This window comes from Cricetulus griseus, chromosome 4 (genome assembly GCF_003668045.3).
Source record: "Cricetulus griseus strain 17A/GY chromosome 4, alternate assembly CriGri-PICRH-1.0, whole genome shotgun sequence".
NCBI classification, from domain to species: domain Eukaryota; kingdom Metazoa; phylum Chordata; class Mammalia; order Rodentia; family Cricetidae; genus Cricetulus; species Cricetulus griseus.
The window spans coordinates 18,111,869-18,131,088 of NC_048597.1; the positions used below are offsets into that span (position 1 = coordinate 18,111,869).

A 19,220-nucleotide genomic window follows, 5' to 3' on the forward strand; every position below is an offset into this window, starting at 1 on the left:
ACATTCGTATTTGCCATATTTCCACCAGAATTACATGGAGAGTTTATTAAGAACAGGGTTGGTATTATCTGTCTTCAATACTTTCACATAACATCTGGTCCTCGTGCCTGACAGATTTGGACTAAGTCATGATTTCACAGTGAGGAAAAGGGAATTTCTCTGGGTTTTTAATCTAGCTGATGAGCTGGCACTCTGTAGGAGATTGTCTCTGCAGTGGGTTACTGTGGAGCCTTTTTGTATTTTCTACTTTATTCTTCAAGCTTGAAACCCAAGGAATTTTTCCCCATGATGTTTTCTCTGGAGCAGTGATAAAGTAGCTGTGTCCTATACTGGACCATTGGGAAATTAGAGGTCTTATTTAAAAAGACAGGAACGTATTTTTGTTCCCCTGGATAACTAAGAGCAAATACTAAGAACCATTGAAAAGTTATCTACCACTTGAATTCAGGGCACAGCTTCATACTGTATCTAAGAAATAGCTGACAAATGTGTGTCCAAGGAAGAGATAAGAGGGGCGGTGGTAAATCCACTCTGTCATAACTTGTGGTAATAGTCAAGTCCTGTGAGTTAAAGCTCACCCACTTCCATAAGAAGGCTTAAATTCATCTGTAGGATACAAGCATCTCTTACAGACTTTAGCCCCCAACCCCACCATGATGGCAATCAAATTAAAATTTATTCTTTGAAACTTTCATACATACATACAATGTATCTTGATCACAAATATTTTTCACCCTTCCTGCCCGATTCCCCAAAACACCTACAACAGAACTCCCTTATAAATTCATGCCCTCTTAATTTTGTTTCAAAAACCCATATGGGTATGGAAGTGAGGCCGTCCAATGGAGACTGGCAGAAAGGAACAAAAACAAATCTCATCAATTCACAAGCAATCATGGATGTTAAACTTGGCCATATTAAGTAGCAGAAATGTCGGTATCGTCTCTTTGCTAAATTCTTTTCTAATGTTTCATCCTTCAGACTCTGCCTCTAAATTCACATTGGAATCTTCCTATGGTTCAGTAACTTAACTCTTAAAAGGATGTCTGAAGCTGACTCAAACTCTGTACAACAGCCTTACATTAGAGCCAGTATGTTTAGCTCAGTAAGGCAGGTGTTTGTCTTGGATTAGGAGTATGGAAATGCCTTAAACAGAAACATGACTGCAAATGCACATGACAGAAAAGTAGATGTCCTGCCCTCCTGCTTGTGAAAGTCTGCCATAAGGACACTTCTGTAGTTTACTTCAAGACATAAAGAAAGGGAGATCTAGTTCCAAGATATGCAACTGGAAAGAAAGCAGAAGGAGGAATGGAAAGGCTTAAAGGTTAGCATTATTCTGGTAGCCTCCTTAACCCAGTTGACTTCTTCTCTGTACTTGGTGACCTTGACATGCCACATATAAAGCAAACAGTACAAAAGCTTACTTTGAAGACCACATTCCTAAATATTGCTATATGAGAAAACTTCATGGTCCAACAACCAAACAGTTTTGGCAAATTTCAATATGAACCCTATTAAAATTTTATTTCCTTGAAAGTCTCATTAAAAATATAATGATACACTTCACTTCTTTAGAGGAAATGAAGAAATTGGATATTACTTTTGTAAAACATCTGCTTGCTGCAAAAAAATAGGAAGAAAAATACAACATTTTCTCTAGACATTTTTAATATAAGCTCAGAATATTTATTTTAAAGAATGTGTCTCTAAATTCTTAGAAAAAAAACATTTAGCATTATCAAAACTAGCTATAATCTCAAATGTACACAATATAAAAAAGAAAGACTATACTTTCAGGGATCATTTCTATAGTTCATTACAATATAAAAAAGAGCCATAGCTACACAAAGATAACAGTGGTCCTGAGGCTGAGGGGATTGGAAAGTAACTGCTGGGTGTATACACAGTTCTGTTGGCAGTGATGAAAAAGTTAGGGATCTCCACATTGGAAAATGGTTGCATAACTTTGTGACCATGGTGAAAATTAAACTATATGTTTTGGCCAGGTGTTGGTGGCACACACTTTTAATCCCAGCACTCGGGAGGCAGAGGCAGGCGGATCTCTGTGTTTGAGGCCAGCCTGGTCTACAGAGGGAGTTCCAAGACAGGCTCCAAAACAATACAGAGAAACCCTGTTTCGAAAAACAAAAACAAACAAAACTATATGCTTTGAATGAGCTATTTATAAAATATATAAAACATAGTTCAATAAAGCTTCAAATTTAAAAAGAAATCTATACTATTTAAATCAAATGTTTAACAAAAGTTTCATTTATGTAACTGATGAGTTTAATACAGTTTTCTGTATTTTAGGACTTTTTTGAGTAAGATTTTACTGGCTTAAATCATTGTATATTTTGTAGGCCTGATCACCATTTCAACCATGAACCATTAGGCTATTTCTTATGAGGAAAAAAAGGCAATGCTTGTGAAAATGAAGTAAGTCATGACAATTCCCAAAGAGATTCTCTAATGAAAACAATAAGGTATTCTCTGTGCCCCCACACAGAGGAAGGCCCAGAGGGGCGTCTGTCCTGGTATTTTCCTAGAATAAAAAGCTCAGATCACATGATTCATTTCATAGGTCCCTTCACATGTCAGAACAAGCCACACTGCTGGGAGGATTTTGGAGACCTGTAAGTCCTGCTGAGGAGCAGTGCTGTTTATCAATGACAGGTCAACGTCAGAATTAGCTGAATGAAGTGACTGGCATACTCTGTGGTCAGTAAGCTGTAAGCTCTGAGGAGCATTCAGAGAGCTAGTTATTCATGACTCTCCACGTGTCTTCACTTCTGACCTCTTGGTTTTGAGAAAGGACTGCATTTAGGTTCACAAGGGGAATCCAAAGCTTAGGCTGGAGGGTGGCAATGCAGCCAGGTTAGAGAATCAACTTTGTTAGGAATGAAATATCTAAAGAGGAAGAAACTCGACTACATATACCTGGGATCTTCCTGAAATATCTGATACATGGGTTCGCATGTGTGTACACACACACATATAAACATAACACTTCAATGCTGATTTTCTCACCTGTGCTTCCATGAATTCAGATCACATCAACAAATTCATGAATCAAAATCTACTCAACTTTCCTTGCAGCTTTATGTCAACTTCCTTTTCATAAAGCCCATTTAACTTCTTAATGAAACTAACCTAAGCTTCATTTTTTATGTCATTATGTCATTGTTTGCTTGCTTTTACAGAAGCCAGAAAAAATCTGACAATGGAAACTGCTAACTAAGCAAAAATTTAAATTTTCCAAGAGATTTGGACTTTTTATGAGCTCGGTGAAAGTGATTTTTATGGTTGTTGGGGTTTTTTTTGAGACAGGGTTTCTCTGTGGCTTTGGAGGCTGTCCTGGAACTAGTTCTTGTAGACCAGGTTGGTCTCAAATTCACAGAGATCCACCTGCCTCTGCCTCCTGAGTGCTGGGATTAAAGGCATGCACCACCAATGCCCGGCTAGTGACAGTGATTTTAGGTCTGCTCATGCTATATTCACAAGAACTGAGAGTGCACGCTTAGCTGAACTACGCTACCTTGTGACTGAAGAAAACACTTTGGTTCCAAAACATCAAAAAACTAAAACTTTTTCATTGGAAAGTTATGAAAGTCCCATTTGGTTTTTCAAAAACCAAGTGTGTATATATATGTTATACAGATTGGTTATATACATATAATATACAACACATGTACTATATATGCAATCTGTAATATAAATATATATTAGTTACATATGGTATATGATAATATATACTACATATATAGTATATATGCAGCCTATAATATACTCTCCTGATATTAAAACCAAATGCGAGATTAAATCATCCCTTGTCTACTGAAAAAATGTGTCATATCTGTAATTTTTAATTATTGGGAGATGAAATCTTTTGAAATCTTGCTCTCCTATTGTGGATCAGTTACCCCCTGGCATCTTATGTGGCTGAACATCTGTCCTCTGCACAAACCCCACATTCTCAGTTTCCTCCACCCAAACTCTAGGGCAGGTTTCCCTCATCTCAGAAGATAAAATGGGATCAGAGATTTATTCTTCGGACTCAGAATGGGTGAACTGAATGCAATTCGTCGCTTATGACTCTCACCTCTCCGCTTCTGCAGATCCCTGAGCCTTGAGGGGAGAGGTTTGATAAGGAAAGACATCCCATTTAGGCCTGAGAGCTCCAAGGCTCTCACTTGCAGCCCATTATCCATTTGTGAATTTCTAGGCTAATTCTCCTCTCCTGCAAGAAGAAGCTCCTCTGATGAGGGTCGAGTGAGGCACTGATTTAGGGGTATAGCAAGATGTCATTAGGAATCATTTAATTGCCGTGCTCTTTTAGCAAAATAATAGTAATAGGTTTTACCATAGTCCCATTACCTATCAACTCTCAGATTCTTGGCTCCTTTTGCAGAGTCATGTATGGATGGGGGATGGGGGAGAGTGGCCCTTAAATCCAATCAAACAGGACTGATGTGCATATGAACTCACAGAGACCATGGCAGCACGCACATGACCTGCACTGGTTTAATCCCTGACAGGATCCCAGTACTGGGAAGGAAGTGGACATGGTGTCCCACCTCTAACCAAGAAGCTATTTGCAATTAAGACTTTCTGGCAAAGGGAAAATCATTTTTCTCCAATAGAGGGACATTGTGCATATGAAGCACATTCCAGAATGGGCCCCGTGCCCAGGAATAGTTGGCCAACATAAAACCAAGCTCTGTGTTTCTGTGTTTTGTGGGGATTTGGGGGTGGGTGGGCGATCTGAGATGAGTTCGAGGGCAAAAACATGATCAAAATATATTATATGAGAAAAATGTAAGGAAAAGAAAGGGAGGGGATCATTCAAATTAAACTAGGCCTAGGAAGACAAGGTGAATGGTAAGAAAAAGGAAAACGCGTAATTTGAAAATGACTTCATTTGATATTTATTGAAACTTTTAAAAAGTTCAAAGTTTTGTTGTGGCACATATTTCATAATACTAACCCAAGAGAGTCAAGCAATACAGTCATTTTTTATTTTATTTTTTATTAGTTCAAATTAGGAACAAGCTTGCTTCACATGTCAATCCCTCCTCCCTCTCCTTCCCCTCCCCTTCCCAGCCTCCCACCTCACCCTCCCTCTGCTTCCCAGGGAGGGGAGGGCCCTCCATGTGGGCTCCCCAAAGTCCACCGCATGATCCTGGGCTGGGCCTAAGCCCGCCCCCATGTGTCCAGGCCGAGAGAGCATCCCTTCATGTGGGGTAGACTCCCAAAGTCCCTTCTTACACCAGGGAAAAATACTAATCCACTACCAGGGGCCCATAGAGTGCAGAGGCCTCCTCATTGACATCCATGTTCAGGGGTCTGGATCAGTCCTGTGCTGGCCTCCCAGACAGCAGTAATAGAACCATTTTTTCAGTTGATTTTGAAATGATTTATCATAATCAAATAGAAGAAAATTTTGAGGGTGTTTTTGACATGCATGTGTGGCAGCAGGAGGGGAATCCACTGTAAGCTAGTTACAACGAAGGGTGACAGTGGACAAATGACATCATCGTTAGGTCACTTGACATTTGACCAAATCTCTGCACTCTAATCTTCGCCTCTGATAAAATAACAACTGTGATATTCAGGCATGCCGCATCTCCCTGCTGGAGACCGTAGAGACTCCAAAACTGAATTTTATCTGTCGGCAAGGAAGGCCAGGCAAAGACAACCCACATGGGCTCTCCTTTCTATCTCAATCTGTGTCTCAGGAACCTTGGTGTTCAAGGTAGGTTACATACTTACATTGACCTTCATATTTATAAAGCAGAGTAGTATTGGCCCTTTGCTTCCATATCTCCCTCTCAGTTCTATGAGGCTTATACAAAGATCAACTGTCAAACATTTTTATTGAGAGCTTGGGACTGCTGATATACAGACATTCTTCATTTCTTTTCTCAAAACCGTTGAACATGCTTAAAAAATAAATTCCTAGACATTAGCAATAGGTTTCAAAGCTTAAAGAGATATTAGAGAGCATGCAGTATCTTGCATTTTGTAAACACAGAAACTAAGACCCAGAAAGCTGGGGACAAACTGCTTACTGAGCAGTGCTGCAAAATAAGAAGGGAGACTGCAAAAGCAGTAACCTAGGACAGGAGCATTAGAGCAACCCATAGATTCTTAAGTGTGAAATATTGAAAGAGAAATCCTGCTCCCCCAACAGGAGATTTTGACATATCTAAAGTTAACCACTCTGTTTGTGAACTTGAGTTTATTGAACTGTAAAGTGGGACAAGAAGAAGCTTTCGGGATGACTGGGAAATACAAAGATTATGTATTAAAGTGCTTTAAAAATGGGTTAGTTGCTATTTTGACTTACTAGCAGAGGTGTTTAAATCCCAGATCTTGCTCTTTCCTCTTTCTAACAGGATGTGATATCCAAGTGAGCTGTAAGTATACCCGTGCATAAAACCACTTACCTTAGCATTATTCTTCAGCAGCGCCTGCATTAGGCCTAGATGATTAATCCACAGAATGGGCCTCAACATTAAACTCCAGATTCTATAAGAGACCCAAGGAAAGAATTCAGGAAATGTCATAATCTGTGGCTTTGGACTTCAGAGGCAGAGTCTATGAATACACAAAAAGATTCTAGAAAGGTCTGTAGTAAGTAAATCTGCTTATGCATGCTTATCTAAACTTTCTTTGCCACACTTAATAAATGATGATGGTTAATAAACTCCAAAGACCCAATACTGCCCAGAAAACCTCTTTCCTAAAAACTCTATGTGAAGGAGTTGCTAAAGGCAGAGGCAGGCATTTAGTGAAATGATATGGATAACTTGGAGGTGAAGGTTTAGTCCATCCTGAGTTAGGTAAATGAAGTGTTAAGACAATTAGCTTATTTTTTATTGTGCATGAGTCACACTCAGAATGGATAAATTGGAGGAGAAGCTAAGTGATTGTAGAATTTAGTATTATCTTAAGTGAGGGAAGTCCTGAGGTCCAAAGAACTAGTTCTTGCTGTCCAACAGTGTGATTGCAATAGACACCTTGAATTTGCAATTTTAACTGTCTTGTGTAACTTTTTTCCTCAACAAGTTATACCTCCTAATTTTATGCACACAAAATAATTTATCCCATTTTTTGTAAGCAAGTATCTCAATCTTTATATGGATAGAAACCAAAAAGTTTTCATGTAATTAAAATCCATTTTATCAAAGAGAAAGCATTCTTACTTAATGGACTCCAAACTATGAGTAAGTATTTGTAAAGGGGAAATTTCAAGGCCTCTTTTAAGTTGGGAAATTGCAGGAGCCACATTAAGGGCTGTACTGTAAAAGGAAGCAGTTTTCTACAGGTAGCTAATATTTTCCAGGCATATTACAAACCATCACATCACACAGACTGGCAGAGATAGACTGGAGTTGCTTTAACTTAATCTCAGCATTCGGGGGATCTCAAATCTCTCGAGTGTCGCCTTACGGTTTACAATCCAGTTACATCACAATCCCTCAATAGAATTACAGCCTCTCACTAATCTCCCCCATCAGGTATCCTGGGAGGAAGGAAGTTGCAAGGCCCCACTGGCAAGCAGCCATGGCATGAATGATTGCAGTCAGTCTCTTTCCTCAACAATATCTGTAAGTCTGGAAGTGATAAATGGCACCCACGTTATAAATGAGCAACAGGGTCAGTAGCGCCAAGCAGCCAAGAGTTCAAAGAGAAGGCACAATCCTGGTGGGTTCAAGAAAAGGCCGCACACTGCCGGCGTGTATCACTGCAGATAAATCCTCCAAGATGGCTTGTTGCAATTACAAAGCAGAATTAGAAAGGACTGTTATTAAAGAGCCGAGATTTCTGTCCAGGAATTCAACAAAGAGCATTGATTAGCACACACACACACACACACACACACACACACACACACACACACACACACACACACACACAAATTCTTTATCTGGAAGAAAGAAAAAAAAAAAAAAGCTCTGGTCCTGTTGAGAATCCTGGTGGAAGATATCTTCAACTGTTAAATGATTCATTGACTATGAAAGACATGTTTGTTTTCTCTTTTTTTAATGTCATAACTATACCTATGAAGAATTCAGGGGAGACACCAATGAAAGAGCTTCTCTAGAACCATCTACGCTGCATCCTTGTTCTACACAACACTTCCTTAGGTGAATGAAATGCAATTAAAATATGGTCCACACTTATCAACTAAAATATACAACTTCCCTAACATATCTGCTAAAAATCATAGGCAGTTATAATAAAATGGTCTGGGAAATCTCAGTTGCATATTAGACAGTGACGGCCGTAAAACACCGAGAACTCCGCCCACATCATGTCACTGGTAACAGGGAAAGTGGGATTTAGATGACTGAACTCCTGATGTCTACTTCTCTCGTTTTTTTGCCGGGAAATGTTTTTCTCAAACAAATAGTCACTGCTAACTTTATATCTTGTTTGCTCATTGGACAGAATCACCTTTCTCAGGCTTGACTGCTGTATGTGTTTGCACAGGTTTCAAGGTCTGTTTTTACTTGACACTTAACTGGGTCATGAAGTTCACTGACATCAGTGGCATTTTCTGATAGACTCATAGCAGAAAACTGGTTTAGAATATGAAGGGACAGTCTTTGCAGTCTTCAGGCAGAGAGACCTTACTTGCCTCTGAGAGAGGCAAGAGCACACGTTGCTTCTGTTCTGTTCCTTCAACATGACAGTCACTCTCCTATGACAGCCATAAGGATCACCTTCTTACTCTGGAACAGCCACGCAGAAGGATTAAAAAGTAATGCACATTTCTCTCTGCATGGTAAAATTTAAGGTAATGAATTTCCCTTCGACAAAATAGAACATGAAGTGGTTTTAAAGAAAATTGCACATAAAATATATCAATCTTTAACACACATTTTACAGTTTTACTTTTTTATGTTTATATATTTTAATTAAAATATATCACACATTTCCTTTCCTTTCCACATTGCAGTACCCTTTCCCAAGTCCCCTCCCTCAAACTCCTCCTATATCCCCCCTCTCTCCAAGTGATAGCATCATCTTCCCTAATTATTATTGCTAGATATTCGTGTGCATATGTATAAAATATATAATTACAACCTGTTGAGGACATTTATGTTGACTATGGATATATGGTTTTGTGCATGACTTTGGGGCAGCTTAACCCTGTAATCGCCTAACTCTCTCTCAATCATCATTAGTTGCCTGTGGTTCTTTGTCTAAGGGTGGGACCCTGTGATTCCCCCCTCCACCCCCACCCCTCACCTCCCACCCACCCCCCTGCTTCAATGTTAGCATGTCTTTTGACATTGCTATTGTTCAGATCTTGTTTATACAGACATTTCTAGGAGAGACAGTTTCACAGCAGACTTCCTGGTATTCTGGCTCTTACAATCTTTCTGACCCCTCTTCTCTGACATTCCCTGAGTCATAGATGTATGAGCTGTGATGTAGTTGTATCCACTGGGGATTAAAACAGATGCTGACAAGGTCATTGGGGAAGACAAACACTCATTCACTGTTGGTGGGAATAAAAGTGGTAGTCACCCTGGAAATCAGTATGAAGAATACTCAAAAATCTAAAATTATACATTACTACATGGCCCAGCTATATACCTCCTTGGTATATGCCTTAAAGAATCCACATTCTGGTTTCACAGATATTTGCTCAGCAATATTCATTACCACCCTATTCACAATAGCCAGGAAATGGAAACTGCTTAAATAGCCTTTTAAAAAGATGAATGGATAATGAAAATGTGGTACGTATACACAATAGAATACTATTCACTGTAAAGAAACATAAAATTATGAGCTTTTCAGTTAAATGTATGGACCTAGAAAAGATAATATTATGTGAGATAAGTCCAGACCAAGAAAGAAAAACGTTACACATTCTCTCTCATCTGTAGTTCTTAGCTGTGCACAGATACCACAGAATAACCACAGAAACCAGAAAGTTGTAAAGATACCTTATGGGAAAATTCAAATGGCAGGGAGAAGGAGGGAGGGAAGGCAAATAACACCAAGGTTGTTTGATAAAGCCTTCAGGGTTCATGTTATTTTTATATTTGCCTAAAATTAAGAGATCTAGAATAAAAAAGTGAACTTGGAGCACAATGAAAAGCCCAGGTGTCCAATAGTGAGCCACAAAAGTGCAAACACACTTGACACCATGCAACCTTGTGTTCTGGTGGAAGAGAGAAGTCAGTTTCAAAATGTAGTTATGGAAGAGCTCCATGTACTCTATACTCTAGAGAAAAATATCACATTCAAGGGAAATTGTTGTACAATATTTCAAAGGTTTTACTTATGCTAGACTATTCTAATTACAGTAGCTAGAAAAACCAAGTGGCAGGGTAATTTATCACCTCTTTGGTGAGAATGGTAGCAAAATACAGCAAACCTCAAATGCTCTAGCAACTTGTGGTGGTTATTGTTGGCCTCCTTTTTTCCTGTTTGGACAAGATTTTCCATGAAGATGCCGCATGTAGGACTGATCACCATCGTTTACTCTGTGAAATTCATTCCTCATACTCCTCAGTCCTGTAAACAACACTGTGTGCACTCCTGGGAATCTTTCTCTGGGGCTTGCAGTCAGTTGGTTATCCCTCCAAGCTGAAGTGTCCCAGCAAAATGTTTCCCTTAGTCTTTGCTAGCCCAGAAATTCTGACTTCTACACTTGTGAGGAGAGTCTAACAGAGACATAACTTTAACAAAAGTATCTCTAACTCAATCAAGACTAATATTTCAATGAGAATGTTAAGGCACAGACATTGTCTCCAGTTGGCTGGAGCTGGAAGACTTAAAACCTATGGTGAATTTTATTGTTGTAATGGTTTTTTACCATAATGGAATTTAATACATTACCAGGAAAAAGTCATGCCCTATAGTTGGGTGCTGCTTATATTTCAAAACACGTTAGCGAGAAGCTACAGCCAGATCTAATAATAGAAATGAACTTACCGAAAGATGCATTGATTTTTATATTAGGTCATGTTGAGAATTTACAAAGAACATCTAGTGTACGAAACAGAAATCCTCTTGAGAATAGCATTGATTGCAAGAAGGTAATATTAGAAAAATAGAAACCCTCTTCTCCCAGAATGGTGCACATTCATATAATGGATTTAGCTCACTGAATAGTTTAGAAAAGGTCATCTTTCAGATAAATGATAAATTTGATGAATTTCAGTAGATTTAATCATCCCTTGGGATTTTATCAAAACAACAATAGAGTAAGAAATGGATATGAGAAAAAAATCTATCCTACCCATATAATTTGTTTATTAGAAACAGAGTCAATTTATTCCATCTTCTGAAATTATATTTATTTTTGTTATCATGTATCTGTCTGTTTAACAAGATAACTCACAAAATAAATCCCTATCTTGTAGTAAGCACTATAATCATTTTATAGCTTAAAAAGCAGGAAATTCTTGGATAAAATACATGGTATAAAAAGGGACATGACAGAGAACTAAGATATTTGTGTGTCCTAAAGAGCTGACCTAAGAATAAGCAAATAAAGGAATTACGTTTATGCTTACAATGTCATACACTTGAAATTAGTTTCCAATTCTGTAGTCAACTGCTTTATGTTTATGTATGTTTGTGGGTCTACATAAAAAACAAACCTTGGTGACCGGTTTTCAGAATAGCATGTTGTAGTGAGTTCATGCATTTTTATCATTAGGTTTATTTTGTTCATTCATATTTTACCCTTAATTTTTAGTATACGTTTAGTGGGTTTCATTCTGAAATATTAGGGTTCAACTTCAGTTTCTGTGAAACCTGGTCTGTTTTGAGTTTTTCTTTCCCTTTAAGGAGTTCAGGCTCTCTTTGCTCAATTTTTTCTATATTAAACCTAATTGTGATCCATTTCAAATTAAGTGAAAGAAATGGGAGTTTCCAACACATACAAATAATGGAACTTTGAGGAGACAGCAACACTAGTTTTCATCATCTGATGACTGCCCAATACATAAATGCATTGAATTATACTGTGCTACATAAATATGCAAAAATATTATTCATTTTAAATTTTTAACAATTAGTATTAAGTTGAAGTCATGAGCCTAGATTTTTCATTTTTAAGTAAAAGAAGCTTCCATGTTCTTTCAGTAACAGTTTAGGCCTTGCCCTTCGCACTCTGTGGCTCTAGGCCCTCTGTTGTTGCTTAGTGATTGTTCTAAGGGTTCTTATTTTCTGAGTCTCTCTGTATCCCATTACCATTGTTATCTAGAGCATGGAAGGTAAACCTGAGTCTATCGACCAAATATAAGTGTCAGCTCTGCTTCTTAATTCCATTCAAGCTAAGAATGTGTTTTATATTCTTAGACTTTTTAAATATAAGGAAACAAGCAATTGATAGGGAAATACAGGAAGGAGATGTTCAAGATCAAATGTGACCCATAATAAATTATCTCGTACAGTTACTGTATGCCAGAGAGATATTTGTCACCTCCTCGTCTTATAACATTTTTTTTGCTTGGTCAATAAGTTTATTATCTTTATGAAAAAATCTTCATAGAAAATTGCTTTAGCTCTCAGCATCCCGTTCTTGAGCTCTGAGGAAGCATGCCTTCTTTTGAGCAACCCGATCATTCTTCTGGGCCAAAGACATTTTGGGACGGTTCCACCTCTTCTTCTTCACACCTCTCTTGGGCTTCTCATAGACTGGATTCTCTCTGTTAGGAGTGTGAACTTTCTTATGCATCTCCTCCATCATGTCTGGAGTAACGTTGTTCTTTATGTACTGGGAGAACTGTTTCTTGCACGCATCTCAGCTTCCTCCATTAGGTTGTGCATGGAGTCTTCGACATTCTGTCCCATGATATGCTTCCAATGCACTTCTGCATTGAACTCCTTGCTTTCAGAATCATAACCACGGAATCGTTTGGTACTATGAGGAATAGACAAGCCTCCATCCACAGTTCCCTTTAGGGCCCCAAAAACTTTATTGCCAGTTGTAGTTCGGGCAAGACCTGCATCCAAATAGCAGTTGAAGGCACCAGGCTGGCCGTCGATGCTCTCCACATTGTATTCGTCTCCAGTAGCCTCCACTTGGCCTTCATAGATCTTGTCCATACCAAACCTATTGAGAAGCCTGCGGGTCAGCAGCAGGCCAGTGCAATAGGCTGCAGCATAATTTGTCAGGCCAACTTTCACGCCGTATTTTGGCAGTTCGTGTGCATATGCTTCGAAGACTCTCATATTCCCTTCTATACGGGCATAGGCAATCTGACAGATGATATCTCTGTTAGTTACATGAACTACCATCCTGTTACGATAAATCTTTTTGCCAAAAGCTGCCTGAGCCCCACCGCCACATGCGAGCTATACGCCAGCCGCCTGCCCGAGTTAGGCCCAAATGTATACACAGAAAGACTTGTATTAGTTACAAAGCTGCTTGGCCAATGACTAGGATTCTCATTTGTTCGCTCAGTCTATTTTATGGGACTTATCTTATCGGATGCCTTATTGGCGTCCCTCCTAGCTGGTGGATCACATCATGCCGCTGAAACAGGAGCCAAGGGGAAAGAGAGCGACATTTCCTTTTTCCTCTTCTTAAATATGAGTCTCCTTGCTATGTCACTTCCTGTCTGGAACACCATTTCTCTACTACATTTCCCAGAATCCTCTTAGACTCCTAGTCCAACCTAACCTGCTATCTCATTGGCCAAGCAAATACTTTATTTATAAACATACACAGAAGTATTTCCCCCATCACCATCCTGTATTTGGGTGTGTTGTACTTATTTTTGTCCTGGATCACCAATTGTTTCCGAGCATGGTAGTCAGTTTTACCCTCTTGCCACCTTCTAAATCTCACTTGGTACCTCTTGAAGTAGCCCTTATTCTTGACAACTTTTACGAACCCCATCCTGCGGAACAGACACCATCTTGTAACATTTTTTGACCCTGTCGTCACAGATGTTGATTCTAGAATTCTCTCCTAGTCTAAGCCTTCAACCTGGTAGGAAGCTGCTGGTTTTTAGTATGAAGATTATTTTAGTATAGGTCCCATGGTCCCCAGGTACCTGCATGTCATGTCCTGGGGCCCATACCACCTGTGCTGCTCTCAGATGGCCCTACTTGGGACTCTATGCTCTGTATTTTTGCCAGCATTCAGGAACAACCAACATCAGGCCAATTCCCCGAATCTCAGCTTGCTTTGTCTTCATTAGGTGAGTGACTCAGAAAGAGCATCTCACTGTGGCCACTCATGCGACTCTCTCAGGATAGAAATGTATTCAGTAATGCTTGTTAGCATGACTTGGAGCTCCTAACTTGTCTCCACTCAAACTAATTACTTTGCATATGCCAGTAATTAAGCTAATCAAACAAACACATTTCAATAAATATATCAGTATGCATTAAAATTAAATTTCTCTCAGTGAAATTGGAGTACTGCTATTAGAGAAACTCTTTCATGATAAAGCCACTCTCAGAGAATTTGACCTTTCTCCTCTTTTATTACAGTTAGTTCTCAGAGATGAAGCATAGCATGAACCTTCCTGAATAAGTGAGAAAGATGAGAGAGCAGCTTATATCAGACAAATCTAACCACAGATAACGTCTGGGTATATTAGAGACCATGGTCACGTGGTGTAAAGGAGTGGCCTCCCAGTCAGACATTATGACTTGGATGTTCAATGTTTCAGACAAACTATTAAAATTTACTCTCAGGAGACCTCAAAGAGCTGAGAAAATAGCACAGTCAGTAAAGTGTTAGATGCTCAATCGTGCAGTCCTGAATTAATCCCAAGAATACATGCATAACAGCAAGTCCAGTGGGAGACTCTGCCTCAAAAAATAAGGTGGAGAGTAACGGAAGAAAACACTTGATACCAAACCCTGACATCCAACTACACACACACACACACACACACACACACACACACACACACACACACACACACAATAAATAAATATAAACATTTTAGGAGAACACTGTGTATGCTCAGGTAGAAAATATAGAGAATTTCGTTTTATGTCAAATTCAAAGCCAGGAACACTAAAGGAATTGAGCAATTGAAGCAGCTGGCAATCACAAGACAGAGATTGGAGATAAAAGCTGGCCAAGTTAACTACCTGATAGGGTAAACATCACAACATTTCATAGGAAAGTTCTAGAAGTCAAAGTCCCCCCCCCCCGGGGGGGTGAGGGGAGTAAGCAGTAGGCTGAGGACCCCTCACCTCAGGAACCTGAATTAACAGACAAGAATTTCAATACGTCCATTAGAATTGTGTGCAAGGACTCACGAAATAACGGGCACACCATAAGTTGTGCAATAACTCACTAAATAATGGGCACATCATGAAGAATTGAGAAAGTTCATCAGAGAAACAAAGGAAAAAGAAAAAAGACATGAAGCAGGGAGAGACAAGTATGGAGGGAAGATCAGAGAGTAGGACGGGGAGATAAGATTGGGTGGATAAAGTGAACTTTCACTGTATACATTTATGAAATTATCGGGAATAAAGCCATTTTTGAATGAAGTAGGAGATTAAGATGTGCAGTTACTTGTAAATGTGTTGAGATTTACAGGTTTCCAAGACAGGAGTCCTGATGAATGCTTATAAAGGTGTGTAATACCCACCAACTAAGACAGGAGTCCTGATGAATGCTTACAAAGGTGTGCAATACCCACCAACTAAGACAGGAGTCCTGATGAATGCTTACAAAGGTGTGCAATACCCACCAACTAAGACAGGAGTCCTGATGAATGCTTACAAAGGTGTGCAATACCCACCAACTAAGACAGGAGTCCTGATGAATGCTTACAAAGGTGTGCAATACCCACCAACTAAGACAGGAGTCCTGATGAATGCTTACAAAGGTGTGCAATACCCACCAACTAAGACAGGAGTCCTGATGAATGCTTACAAAGGTGTGCAATACCCACCAACTAAGACAGGAGTCCTGATGAATGCTTACAAAGGTGTGCAATACCCACCAACTAAGACAGGAGTCCTGATGAATGCTTACAAAGGTGTGCAATACCCACCAACTAAGACAGGAGTCCTGATGAATGCTTACAAAGGTGTGCAATACCCACCAACTAAGACAGGAGTCCTGATGAATGCTTACAAAGGTGTGCAATACCACCAACTAAGACAGGAGTCCTGATCAATGCTTACAAAGGTGTGCAATACCGACCAACTAAGACAGGAGTCCTGATGAATGCTTACAAAGGTGTGTAATACCACCAACTAAGACAGGAGTCCTGATGAATAGTATCAAAGGTGTGCAATACCACCAACTAAGACAGGAGTCCTGGTGAATGCTTACAAAGGTGTGCAATACCACCAACTAAGACAGGAGTCCTGATGAATGCTTACAAAGGTGTGTAATACCACCAACTAAGACAGGAGTCCTGATGAATGCTTACAAAGGTGTGTAATACCACCAACTAAGACAGGAGTCCTGATGAATGCTTACAAAGGTGTGCAATACCCACCAACTAAGACAGGAGTCCTGATGAATGCTTACAAAGGTGTGCAATACCCACCAACTAAGACAGGAGTCCTGATGAATGCTTACAAAGGTGTGCAATACCACCAACTAAGACAGGAGTCCTGATGAATGCTTACAAAGGTGTGCAATACCCACCAACTAAGACAGGAGTCCTGATGAATGCTTACAAAGGTGTGCAATACCCACCAACTAAGACAGGAGTCCTGATGAATGCTTACAAAGGTGTGCAATACCCACCAACTAAGACAGGAGTCCTGATGAATGCTTACAAAGGTGTGCAATACCACCAACTAAGACAGGAGTCCTGATGAATGCTTACAAAGGTGTGTAATACCACCAACTAAGACAGGAGTCCTGATGAATGCTTACAAAGGTGTGTAATACCACCAACTAAGACAGGAGTCCTGATGAATGCTTACAAAGGTGTGTAATACCACCAACTAAGACAGGAGTCCTGATGAATGCTTACAAAGGTGTGCAATACCCACCAACTAAGACAGGAGTCCTGATGAATGCTTACAAAGGTGTGCAATACCCACCAACTAAGACAGGAGTCCTGATGAATGCTTACAAAGGTGTGCAATACCCACCAACTAAGACAGGAGTCCTGATGAATGCTTACAAAGGTGTGCAATACCCACCAACTAAGACAGGAGTCCTGATGAATGCTTACAAAGGTGTGCAATACCCACCAACTAAGACAGGAGTCCTGATGAATGCTTACAAAGGTGTGCAATACCCACCAACTAAGACAGGAGTCCTGATGAATGCTTACAAAGGTGTGTAATACCACCAACTAAGACAGGAGTCCTGATGAATGCTTACAAAGGTGTGTAATACCACCAACTAAGACAGGAGTCCTGATGAATGCTTACAAAGGTGTGCAATACCCACCAACTAAGACAGGAGTCCTGATGAATGCTTACAAAGGTGTGCAATACCCACCAACTAAGACAGGAGTCCTGATGAATGCTTACAAAGGTGTGCAATACCCACCAACTAAGACAGGAGTCCTGATGAATGCTTACAAAGGTGTGCAATACCCACCAACTAAGACAGGAGTCCTGATGAATGCTTACAAGGGTGTGCAATACCCACCAACTAAGACAGGAGTCCTGATGAATGCTTACAAAGGTGTGCAATACCCACCAACTAAGACAGGAGTCCTGATGAATGCTTACAAAGGTGTGCAATACCACCAACTAAGACAGGAGTCCTGATCAATGCTTACAAAGGTGTGTAATACCCACCAACTAAGACAGGAGTCCTGATCAATGCTTACAAAGGTGTGTAATACCACCAACTAAGACAGGAGTCCTGATGAATGCTTACAAAGGTGTGCAATACCCACCAACTAAGACAGGAGTCCTGATGAATGCTTACAAAGGTGTGCAATACCACCAACTAAGACAGGAGTCCTGATCAATGCTTACAAAGGTGTGTAATACCACCAACTAAGACAGGAGTCCTGATGAATAGTATCAAAGGTGTGCAATACCACCAACTAAGACAGGAGTCTTGATGAATGCTTACAAAGATGTGTAATACCACCAACTACATCGTATAAAATAGTTAACATGGTAAATGTTATGTTTGTATTTACCACCATTGAAACAATAATTTATAAAAGTAAAACAGAATCCAGTGAGATGCCTAGGAACAAATACTGTTCGGTTTGAAATGAAACTGCTGTCAGACTGGAAATGACAAGAAAGGGTTTAATGCAGTTTCAATACATTCATATGTACTATAGTACAAACACCAATTAGGAAAATTGTCAGCTCATTTCGATACATCCAGTCCTAATGTACAACTCTGTCCATGCACACTTCCCCACACCAGCTAGCAGACTGATACCCCGGAGGTATCAGCACAAACCAGCATCACTGTGCTCAGCAAATGAAGTTGAGTTCGCGTCTCTGAAATTATCTCCAACAGTAACAGGCCAATGACGGGCCCACATAGCGCAAGGGGAGTTGGGGGATCATTACTTAATTAGAAAGTCTCCCGCATCATGGCTAAATTACACTTAAGAGAGTCATTCTGTATTCCATCGCTTATAACCCCACCTCTTTGGAAGACTTTTGCTGTGCTTCCTTTCCAAATTGCATGTCCAGATGACAATTTTGTTAATTCATCAGGGAAGCAAATGTTATGTAAGTTGTTTCGTTTGTAAGAATTCAGTGCTTTATCGTTTCACTTCCAGCAATACAGTTCATTTATTACGATATTTTCCACCATAGCTTCAGAATCTCTCAGAAAAAAATGTTAATCTAAAAAGAGTTAAATGCTACATGATTATTCTGTTGTGAAGATTATTCTGTTGCACAAGTATCTTATAAGTGTAACTTTGCACTGTAAAACTAAGCAGAACCATAAGCATGTGCTAAATAACATTGATTGGCCAATAAAACATAGATAATAAAACCTCGAGAAGTGGTTGCATACTAATTACAAAATGATTGTGATCATTTCATGATATTGATTATCAGTGATAATTTTTGAAGCAAATCAATGTCCCTACATTAAAAATAATTTAAAAATCATCAATGGGATGCATTGACTATGATTCTATAAATGTAAGAGTGACTGAAATCTCTAGAAGATAGCATTGCTCATCAAATTTCTCTTCAAAAAGCTGAAATAAAGTGACAATTTCTGATCCAAGTTGTAAGTGAAAATTTAAGCACATTGGAAAGTAACTTCCACAGCCCACTGTTAGAAGACACCTAAGTGG

General features: G+C 39.5%; 1 pseudogene; it reads right to left on the minus strand.

The window, feature by feature from the left end:
• Positions 1 to 12,487: 12,487 nt before the first annotated feature.
• Positions 12,488 to 13,900, minus strand: LOC100765123 (annotated as a pseudogene).
• Positions 13,901 to 19,220: the final 5,320 nt, after the last annotated feature.